Here is a 9589-nt window from a genome sequence, read left to right on the forward strand (position 1 = left end):
AATAGGGATCTGGATAATATCAAAACTGGAATTCAAACTCATCAGACTCACTTCTGGTTCACTTTAGGATGCAGCTATTGAAACCAAGCAGGACCCTGTGGGGCTGCAGCATGGAAGTCTTTCAAACTGTTGCTAATCAGGGAAAGGAGGGGATGCAGAGACAAAGGAGGAGCAGCTAAGAAACAGTACAGTAGTGCAGCCTTGGGGCAGGGTCCTGGCTCCACTTCAAGGGATACACATAACAGTATCTTTGAGCTCTTTATAGAACTAAAATCCCAACAAATGGAAGATGTTAGCATTCTTCATTCCAGAGAAGACCACCTGAGTCCTGATTAAAGGAAACAGAGACGCTCTAGGAGACCACCTGAGACCAGATCAAAGGAGTGCAGGCCCTGCACAAACCTTAATTTTTATCATCAACCCCGCCCTTCGACCATTGCTATAAAACTCCTCACCAAATCCTCTCAGGTTGAGACACAAGTTTTTGAGGCATGAGCCCACTGTGTCCCCCTTTGCCTCGCAAAGCAATAAAGCTATCATTTTCTACTTCACCCAAAACTCTGTCTCATAGATTTGATTCGGCACCGGTGCACAGAGGCCGAGTTTGTGGCATCATAATCTTATGTTGTGTGATATAATGTGGTTGTTTGCATTGCAAATGCAAATTCAAGCCAGTTTATGTGCAAAGGAACTATATTTGACTGAAGATTTTTGGAGACTTGGGTTGTATATGTATAAATATATTTAAAAAATAAATATCTAATTGGTTGCTGTATATGTGTATATACTTAGTACATGAATATTGATGATGAAGATATAGAGTATGTAAAATTGCTTAATTGCTCTCTGTGAAGTCACTTCAGAAGTTGACCTTCAGAATTCATTAGCATCATTACTAATTGACTCAAGTATTGACTTTTGTGACCTTTAGTAAGAACCTTAATTCAAAATACTAAATTTAGCAGAAGCAGAACACTCTCTAAGGCAGTCTATTTTGTGTTATTCAGTTGTAGTTATGGAAATATTCAAAATATACCAAAGTAGAGAGAATAGCATAACAAACCACCTTGTACCCATCTTCCAGCTTTAACAATTATTCACTCAAAGTCGGTATTATTTCACCTAAACCAGTGATCTTCAAAAATGGTCAGTCTTGCCCCCAAGTGGACATTTGTCAATGTCTGGAGACACTTTTGGTTCTCACAGTTGGTGGGGGGTTAGCTACTGGCATCTAGTGGGTAGAGGCCAGAGATGCTGGTAAATATTCTACAATGCACATCCCCCCACCTTCCTATGACAAAGAATTACCCAGTCCAAAATATTAGTGTTGCTGCTACTGAAATATCTTTATCTAGATCGTAACTCACTCTGTCCCTTTTCTGTATTATTGTCAGCAAACTCCAAACATCATATAAGTTCATCTATAATTTATTTAGTGTAGAACTAAAAGAAGATTAGGGGGTGCTGAAGAATTTTAAAAACAATGAGTAGGTTGTTTTTCTATTTGTTTGTGTCCTTGCTTGCTTGTTTCTCAGACCCACCTAGCCAGCCCCTGATCTGCTTCATGTTCCAAAGAGCTGTCCTCTGCAAACCACATTTCTCAGTCTCCATTGCCAACTGGCTTCTTGTTAGGTTTGGCAAATGGAAGGCACTGGATGGAGAATGCTTCAGGTGACATCTCCAACAACTTCCTGAGTGGCTCCAGCTCTTGCCGGCAGTCAGCTCTACTGAGTTGAATAGTGCCCCCCGCCCCCAAATTCATGCCCACCTGGAACCTGTGAATGTAACCTTATTGGGACATAAGGTCTTTGCAGATTTAATTAACTTCAGATGAGGTCATACTAGGTTAGGGTTGGCCCTAAATCCAGTGACTGATGTCTTCATAAGAAGAAAGAAATTTAAAGACACAGAGGAGACAGAGACACATAGAGAAGATGGCCATATGAATGTGAAGGCAGAAATTGGAGTGATGCAGCAAAAAGCCAAGGAATGCCAAGGATTGGTGGCAACCACTAGAAGCTAGGAAGAGGCAAGGAGACTTCTTCCCTCGAGCATTCAGAAGGAGTGTGGTGCTGCTGACAACTTGATTTTGGATTTCAGGACCCCTGAACTGTAAGAGAATGAACTTCTGTTGTTTTAAGCCATGCAGTTTATGATAAGTTATTATGGCAGCCCAAGGAAACCAACACACTACCCCTTCATGGTCCTAGTTCCCAGTGGGGGCACCTCTGTGATTCCAGCTTCTACTTGGAAGCCCTAGCTCCTCAACACTGGTATCCTTTTATTCTTTCAGCCCTACTGATGGTAGTTGCCCCATACAGTTGGTAATCTCTGAGTTGGCTCACCATCCTTAGTTTTAGTTCTTCTAATGTCTTTATATCTAGTTCCCTATACTAATACCTTGTAATAAACTACTTAGTGTCATTTCTGCTTTCCTTACTGGATCCTTATACATAGGGAAAATATAGTACCAAATTTAGTAATTTTTGTAGAAAGTATTATTGGGAAATACTTGTGTTTCTTTAATTTCTCTGTTAAATATATTCTATAGGCTGGCTTCTATACAAAAGGATTATTTTGATTCTATTTAATATTTTGCATTTTTATGTACAATCTGATATAAATCAACCTGCATAAACATTATCATTTAGCACTTTCTATTTGGGCAATACTTTGCAAACATGAGTTGATTTTTGAAAGAAACACTAATTTTTACAGGAATATAATGCAAAACTATAAACCAGGGGGTCTGCAAACTTTTTCTGTAAATGTCCATATAGTAAATATTTTAGGCTTTGCAGACCATATGGTCTTTACCATAACTACTCAACTCTGCTGCTATAGCATGCAGGCAGTCACAGGTAATATGTAAATAAGTGAGCATGGCTGTCTTCCAATAAAACTTTATTTACAAAGAAAGGTAGTGGGCCTGATTTGTCCTATAGGCCATAGTTTTCTGACCTCATTATAAACTATCTAGACTTTTGAATGCATATTTTCCCATTGATATCACACATACACACCACATGCATCTATATTGTTTTACACACAGAGAAAAAAATATAGCTTCTTTCCCTTAAGAAAGTCAACTTTTCAAATATCTGCTAACCTTTACTCTCTCAGTATTTCATTCTTTCAAAAGATTGATATCTTGGAAAAAGAGTCATTAGGCCAAAACATTAGACCTCCGGGATAAACCTGCAGAAAATTGATTGAAGGAACAAACCAACTAACTCTTTTGTAAAAGTCTGCCTACACTCTTATTGTGAAGGATGAATAATATCTCAACAACTGGCCAGGATTTATTTATTTATTTATTTTTAAAATTTTTTTTTTTTTTTTGTGGTATGCGGGCCTCCCTCTGTTGCGGCCTCTCCCGTTGCGGAGCACAGGCTCCGGACGCGCAGGCTCAGCGGCCATGGCTCACGGGCCCAGCCGCTCCGCGGCCTGTGGGATCCTCCCAGACCGGGGCGCGAACCCGGTTCCCCTGCATCGGCAGGCGGACGCGCAACCACTGCGCCACCAGGGAAGCCCAGGATTTATTTTTTTTAGTATCAAATTTTTGGTCCACTCCCAAACACCCCCCAAAACACAAATCAAATATTTTAAAAAGTAAATAGTTTTGGCCACACACATATAGCAAAGAACATATGACTTATTTATATTTCCACTAGACTTAGATATTTTTAAGGCATACTCTAATTTGTTATGTTGTTCTTGATATCTAACTTAGTTCCTGGCTCCCAGTAAGTTATCAAATAATATTTGTTGAATAAATGAATATATTAGTCTAAGATGGTAAAATAGCTCTAATCATATGTCACGTAGAATCTAAGATTGGTAATTTCATAAATATAGAAGTTAAAAATTGGCCTATGAAGACAGAAGATCATTTGTTTCAAAGGAGAAATCTATAAATCTGAATGTGGAAAGAGGTGCTAACTGGTGCTAATTTACATCGAGGTCAATTCTTCTCTTTGAATTGGTTTCTCTCTGTCAGGATCAGGCAGATCCAATATCCACAGGCACATAAAAATATTGAGTTATGTCCTGGGGTTAACCGAGTCTGACATTATGGTAGACTTCGACAGAATTTAAGGTTGAGCTCTCCTTCCAGGTGCCAGAATGTCATACAATAGTCCACCGTAACCATGCATGTAGGCAGTCCTAAACAGGCTGCTTAGTTCCTGAGTATCTAAATTTGTGACAATTTGTGAATGAATCACCATGCCCTCCATAGAACTTGGCAACTGGATCAGCGCTTCTGCATCTGGCATTGTACACAATTTGCATATTGTGGAAGTGAAACACTTTGCAATCTCTGAAGCCCATCTCATTATGTTGTGATGAGCTCATAGCCATGTGCCTTCCATCTTTAGTTCTAATTTCAGGGCAGCCGTACTTAAAACCTAAGGACATACGTACATAGCTTATGGATAATGATTGGCTAAACTGTTTTTACTTTGGTAAACTTAAGATGTTAAATTAAGAACGACTCAACTAACTAGAGTGGAAAAGAGGACAGGCAAAAGTTTTCCCTCCTTAATACAAATTTTTACAAAATAAAAAAATTTTTGGAATACCTGAGTTACTTTAAATGAGACGAGTGCTGGAAATGGTTATTAAAATTTAAACTACCTCCAAAATTTACATTTAGTTTCCATAAAACACTTTTAACTATCATAAATTCATAGGAATCATGTGCTAAAAATGTGTTTCTAAACTATGACAACAATTATATTTCTTCTATTCTTTACGAAGTTTGATTTTGTTATTTAAAAACAAGAAATAAATGAGCAAATGGGAGTAGGTTTTTTGTTTTGTTTTGTTTTTTGGGTTTTTTTTGGCAAATCTGTTTAACATATATATTTAAAATTAGAACTAAGAGAAAATTTATATATATGCCATGGTGCCAGTATCCATTACTTAGATTACAAGACATACAAGGAGAAGAGCACATAACCATATGCTGTCCATTACTACTAGAATTCTAAATGCATGGACAACTACTGTTTTAGAAATGTATCCTAGAACCAAAGATTTTGGCTTCAATATTCAGCTCCCCTACAGACTTATTACTTCTCAAACCTTTCTCTTAGCGAATGGTAATTTCGAGAACTGGAATTTGGAATTTAATAGGTTTATTGTGAATACACTTTTGTAATATGCTATTTCAAAACTGTTTTGAGGAAAGACTATTAATTAGGAATGTTCAGAGTATTCTCATAGTATGAGGAAAGAAGCAACATAAATATAAAAAATATATATCTTCTACAGGCTTATGAAATATTTGTCTGAATAATATCATGTGGCCAATATGTTTTGTGTCTTCACATATCCACAAATGCATTTTGATGTTTTTAAAAGTCAATAAAAACTTTGTTGATGGATTGTCACATATTTAAATTAATGTGTTATCTATTCATGGAATTATTTTGGTTTTGTGGAAAAGAAGAAAAAATATACATACATATACATATACACATATATGTATAAAAAGCACACTTTCTTTTTACAAATTGCTTTGAAAATTAAAAGTAGAATTCAGTCAATGAACTCAGTTTTTAGTTAAATCAATTTGATTGTTTACACTGCTAAGCAATTATTCATTTTCTCACACTGATTTTTGTGCTAATAGATGTAGCATAAAGACCTTGATCTTGATAAAGTTCATTTTGTGACTTTGGGTTAACTTTGTTGGGCCTCTGTTTCTCCATCTCTAAAATCAGGAGTTTAGACATGTTACTTAAACTCTTTTATCTTTAATTATAGTGTTAATTATTACCTCAGAGGGATTAATTACAGAAACTCTGTCATAGAGTTACTGTGGGAATTAAATGAGATCATATAGTTAAAGCATTTAACAGTTTCTAGCACATAGCCCATGCTCAAAAAAATAACAATGTATTACCCAGGATTTTCAGTTTAGGGTTATAAAAACATAAAAGAGGAATGAATTGGCCCACATCGTCGAAAGCCCGGTGACAGAGCTTCCTTGGGCCTGGCTAGATACAGATGTCCAAAATGTCATTGGCACGTCTTTCCATCTCTCAGATCTGCCTCCTGTATTGGCTTTATTCTCATATTGGGTCTTGACATGATAGGAGAATACTGATATTTACAATTTCCATTTACAGAGGCAAAGGAAAGATCATTCCCTGTAGTTCTGTCAACAGTCTCAGAAAGATTCGTGTGTGGCAAATCTGTGAGGCCAGGGAGAAGGAGCACTCTGGAAAACAATAAGGGGTCCCTTTTGGGGATGGCGTGGTAGGATTGGCCCTGCTTTGATACTCCTGGTCTAAGCAGGGTTACTATGGAATAATTGCAGGTCATTTAAGAAAAGAAGACATACTCAGAAGACAAAAAGACAAGTATAATACGGTTACAACTTATAGAAATTATTTTAGTAATAAGTAGACTAACTCAAATGTCTCCAGCTGAATCTTTCTTTTACCATTTTTTTCCTATTATTCTTTTCTGGGTTGTCACTATATTCTCCAAGATCCTCTTCTACTTTGTAGCTTACAGTGGCTAGTTATAAACATTAGAATGACTTTTACCTAACTAGGTAAATGATGGCAGAAGTTAAACCCATAAAAGTCGATGTTTTACAAATTCGCTCAAGGTTACCTAAAAAATACAATGAAGATCTAAACCTGGTTGGAATGACTTTTAGGAAGTAATAATCATGGAAAGGCTACATTTATTCAAATATGCATGGGAAAAAATATTTATTTTAATGTTTAAACCTGGGATAAAAGTGATCACTGATGATACAAAAATAACATGGTACAGAGGATAAAAGCATGGGTAAAAACACTTTCTTCTTATTTGTGGCCTAACTCCTAGGTACTTCTGCCAAAAAGGAATTTTTTTTTGAGTTTAGAATTAGAGTGGACAATTAAAGATTCCACAATATTTTTCATGTGAAGGAAAGTATTTTTCTTGTCTCCTTCCTTAGCTAACAGAATCTCAGTTAAGAATTAAGAACAGAGCCTACTCTTTAGGGTTATTTATGGATATATTCAGCTAAGGCAGTATTTATTGTTTCCATGTGAAAAACAAATCATAGAAGAGTGAAATTTTATAATTTTGTGCTGTGACAGCATTTTGATGGAAGACACAAATGTAACATTTGATGCTGTAATTTAAAACAAAAAGAGGTATCTTCTTTAACTTTACTTATGTGACCATGATTTTTTAAAATAACCTTTTAATTTAAAAATAGTTTTAGATTTATAGAAAAATGCTAAGATAACTGAGTTATCATATACCCCACATCCAGTATTCCCTGTTATTAACATCTTATATGAAGTATGGTGTACTTGTCACAATTAATGAACCAATATTGATGCATTATTATTAACTAAATTCCCTATGTTTTTCAGAATTCCTTCCTTTTTACTAAAGTCTTTTTGGATCAAACCCAGGGTACCGCAGTGAAAGCACTGAGTCCTAACCACTGGACTGCTAAGGAATTCCCACTAGTGTCCTTTTTCTTCTACTCTAGGGTCCCACCTGTGATACTAAATTACATTTAATCATCTTGTCTCCTTAGCTTCCCCTTAACTGTGACAGTTTCTCAGACTTTCCTTGTTTTTGATGACTAAGATTTTGAAGAAGCACTGGCCAAGCATTTGTAGAATGCCCTTCGATTTGGATTTTTCTGATGTTTTTCTCATGATTAGACAGCATTATGGGTTTTTAAGAAGAAGACCATAGAGGTAAGATGTCTAGTTTTTTCTTATGATTACACAAAATTACAACAAAAGAAAAAGGGGAATAAATTAGCATTAGCTTTTTAAATAACTCAAAAAAAATTAACCTATTTTTGAAGTTGAGAGTATTTTACTGACTGCCTTTTTCCCAGCAATGCCATACTATTTTGTCCAAAATTCAGTATAGATCAAATTCAAGATATGGAAAATACAAATTGTAATAAAATAAGGGAGATTCTTTTTTTCTAAAACTTAATGGAAGAGGAAGTCTTTACCATATGCCTGTATAGAAAACTGTGGGGCTTCCCTGGTGGCACAGTGGTTGAGAGTCTGCCTGCCGATGCAGGGGACATGGGTTCGTGCCCCGGTCCGGGAAGATCCCACATGCTGCGGAGTGGATAGGCCCATAGGCCCGTAAGCCATGGACGCTGAGCCTGCGCGTCCGGAGCCTGTGCTCCGCAACGGGAGAGGCCACAACAGAGAAAGGCCCACATACCAAAGGAAAAAAAAAAAAAAAAAAGAAAACTGTGATTAGTGATTAGGCTCATGTTATTTTATTTTTTAAAAGCTTACCTAGAATTGATACTTAATGGGTTATGTTTTTTAGTGGTGGAGGAATCAAAATTGCACAAAACTATAAGCAATAGAATCCTATGATTTTGAAAGAACTCAAATTTCCAAACCCTAACTTGAAAACCACATACTAAACTTACAGATTATCAAAAGTGAACCTCTGAAGACATAACCATGGGTCCTTTGATAGCAGAATGAAATATCCTTTGGAAAAAAAACCCTTAGGTCAGTATTTTAAAAATAGAATTACATATTATGTTTCTGGTTAAAGATGGTAAAGTGAAGCCATTTTTCACTATCTTCCAGGAAATCATCCCAAATGAAGAAAATAATGAAGCAGAAATAGAGAGAAAGAAAATATTTCCAAAGAAGCAATCACAACCTTCAGTCAATCACAAGTATTGAAGTACAGTCACTTCTCATTATTTGTGGTAGTTATATTCTATAAAGTCACCACAAACACTGGATTAGTGAATACTGAACCATTACTCCTAGGGGAAATACAGGGTTAGACTCCTGTGAATTTCCAGTCACAATATTTTCATCATCTGATGAATATATAACCTTGTTTTATGTGTTTCCATTTAAAGACACCATATATATATATATATATATATATATATATATATTTGATTTTTTAAAAATTTCTTTTAATTTTAAATTGTCCTAAAATGGTAGGGCACCCAAGGAACAGTCAAAAGTAAGCTGTTGACAAGAGACATGTATAAAGCAAAAGAGTACAAAAAGTTTGAACATAAATGAATGTGAAAAAATAGGAAAATAAAGACAAAAGGAAGAGTTATCAACTAAAATAATTAAGTCATTATTTTATTTACAATGGTTACTTCATACATAGTAAATATTTCAATTCTGAACTTGTATGGATCTACCAACATGGTTCATAATATTTAAGCAAAAAAATGAAAAAGAGTGACAAGGAGCCCTTAACAAAGAAACCAATATTTTAGAAGATTTTAACACAATTATTCCAATAAGTATGAAATCAAACAGATAAAATATAATAAATACATAATCAATAATAAAAATGAAAGTAAATTAGAAACACATTTTGGGAAAATATGAAAAGATAATTAAAAATCTTCAAAATATTTTCAAAACTAATAGGTCAAAAATATATTAGAATAAAGATAAATCTTTTAACCAAACAATAACAAAAACATTCCAAATCAAATTTGAAAGTTGCAACTAGAGCTGAGAAATTATAGGTTTAAATGCTTACACTAGAAAACCAGTCAGGATGAAAACTCATGAGCTAATTACCAAATTTAAGTGGTTAT

This window comes from Physeter macrocephalus, chromosome 21 (genome assembly GCF_002837175.3).
Source record: "Physeter macrocephalus isolate SW-GA chromosome 21, ASM283717v5, whole genome shotgun sequence".
Taxonomy (NCBI): Eukaryota; Metazoa; Chordata; class Mammalia; order Artiodactyla; family Physeteridae; genus Physeter; species Physeter macrocephalus.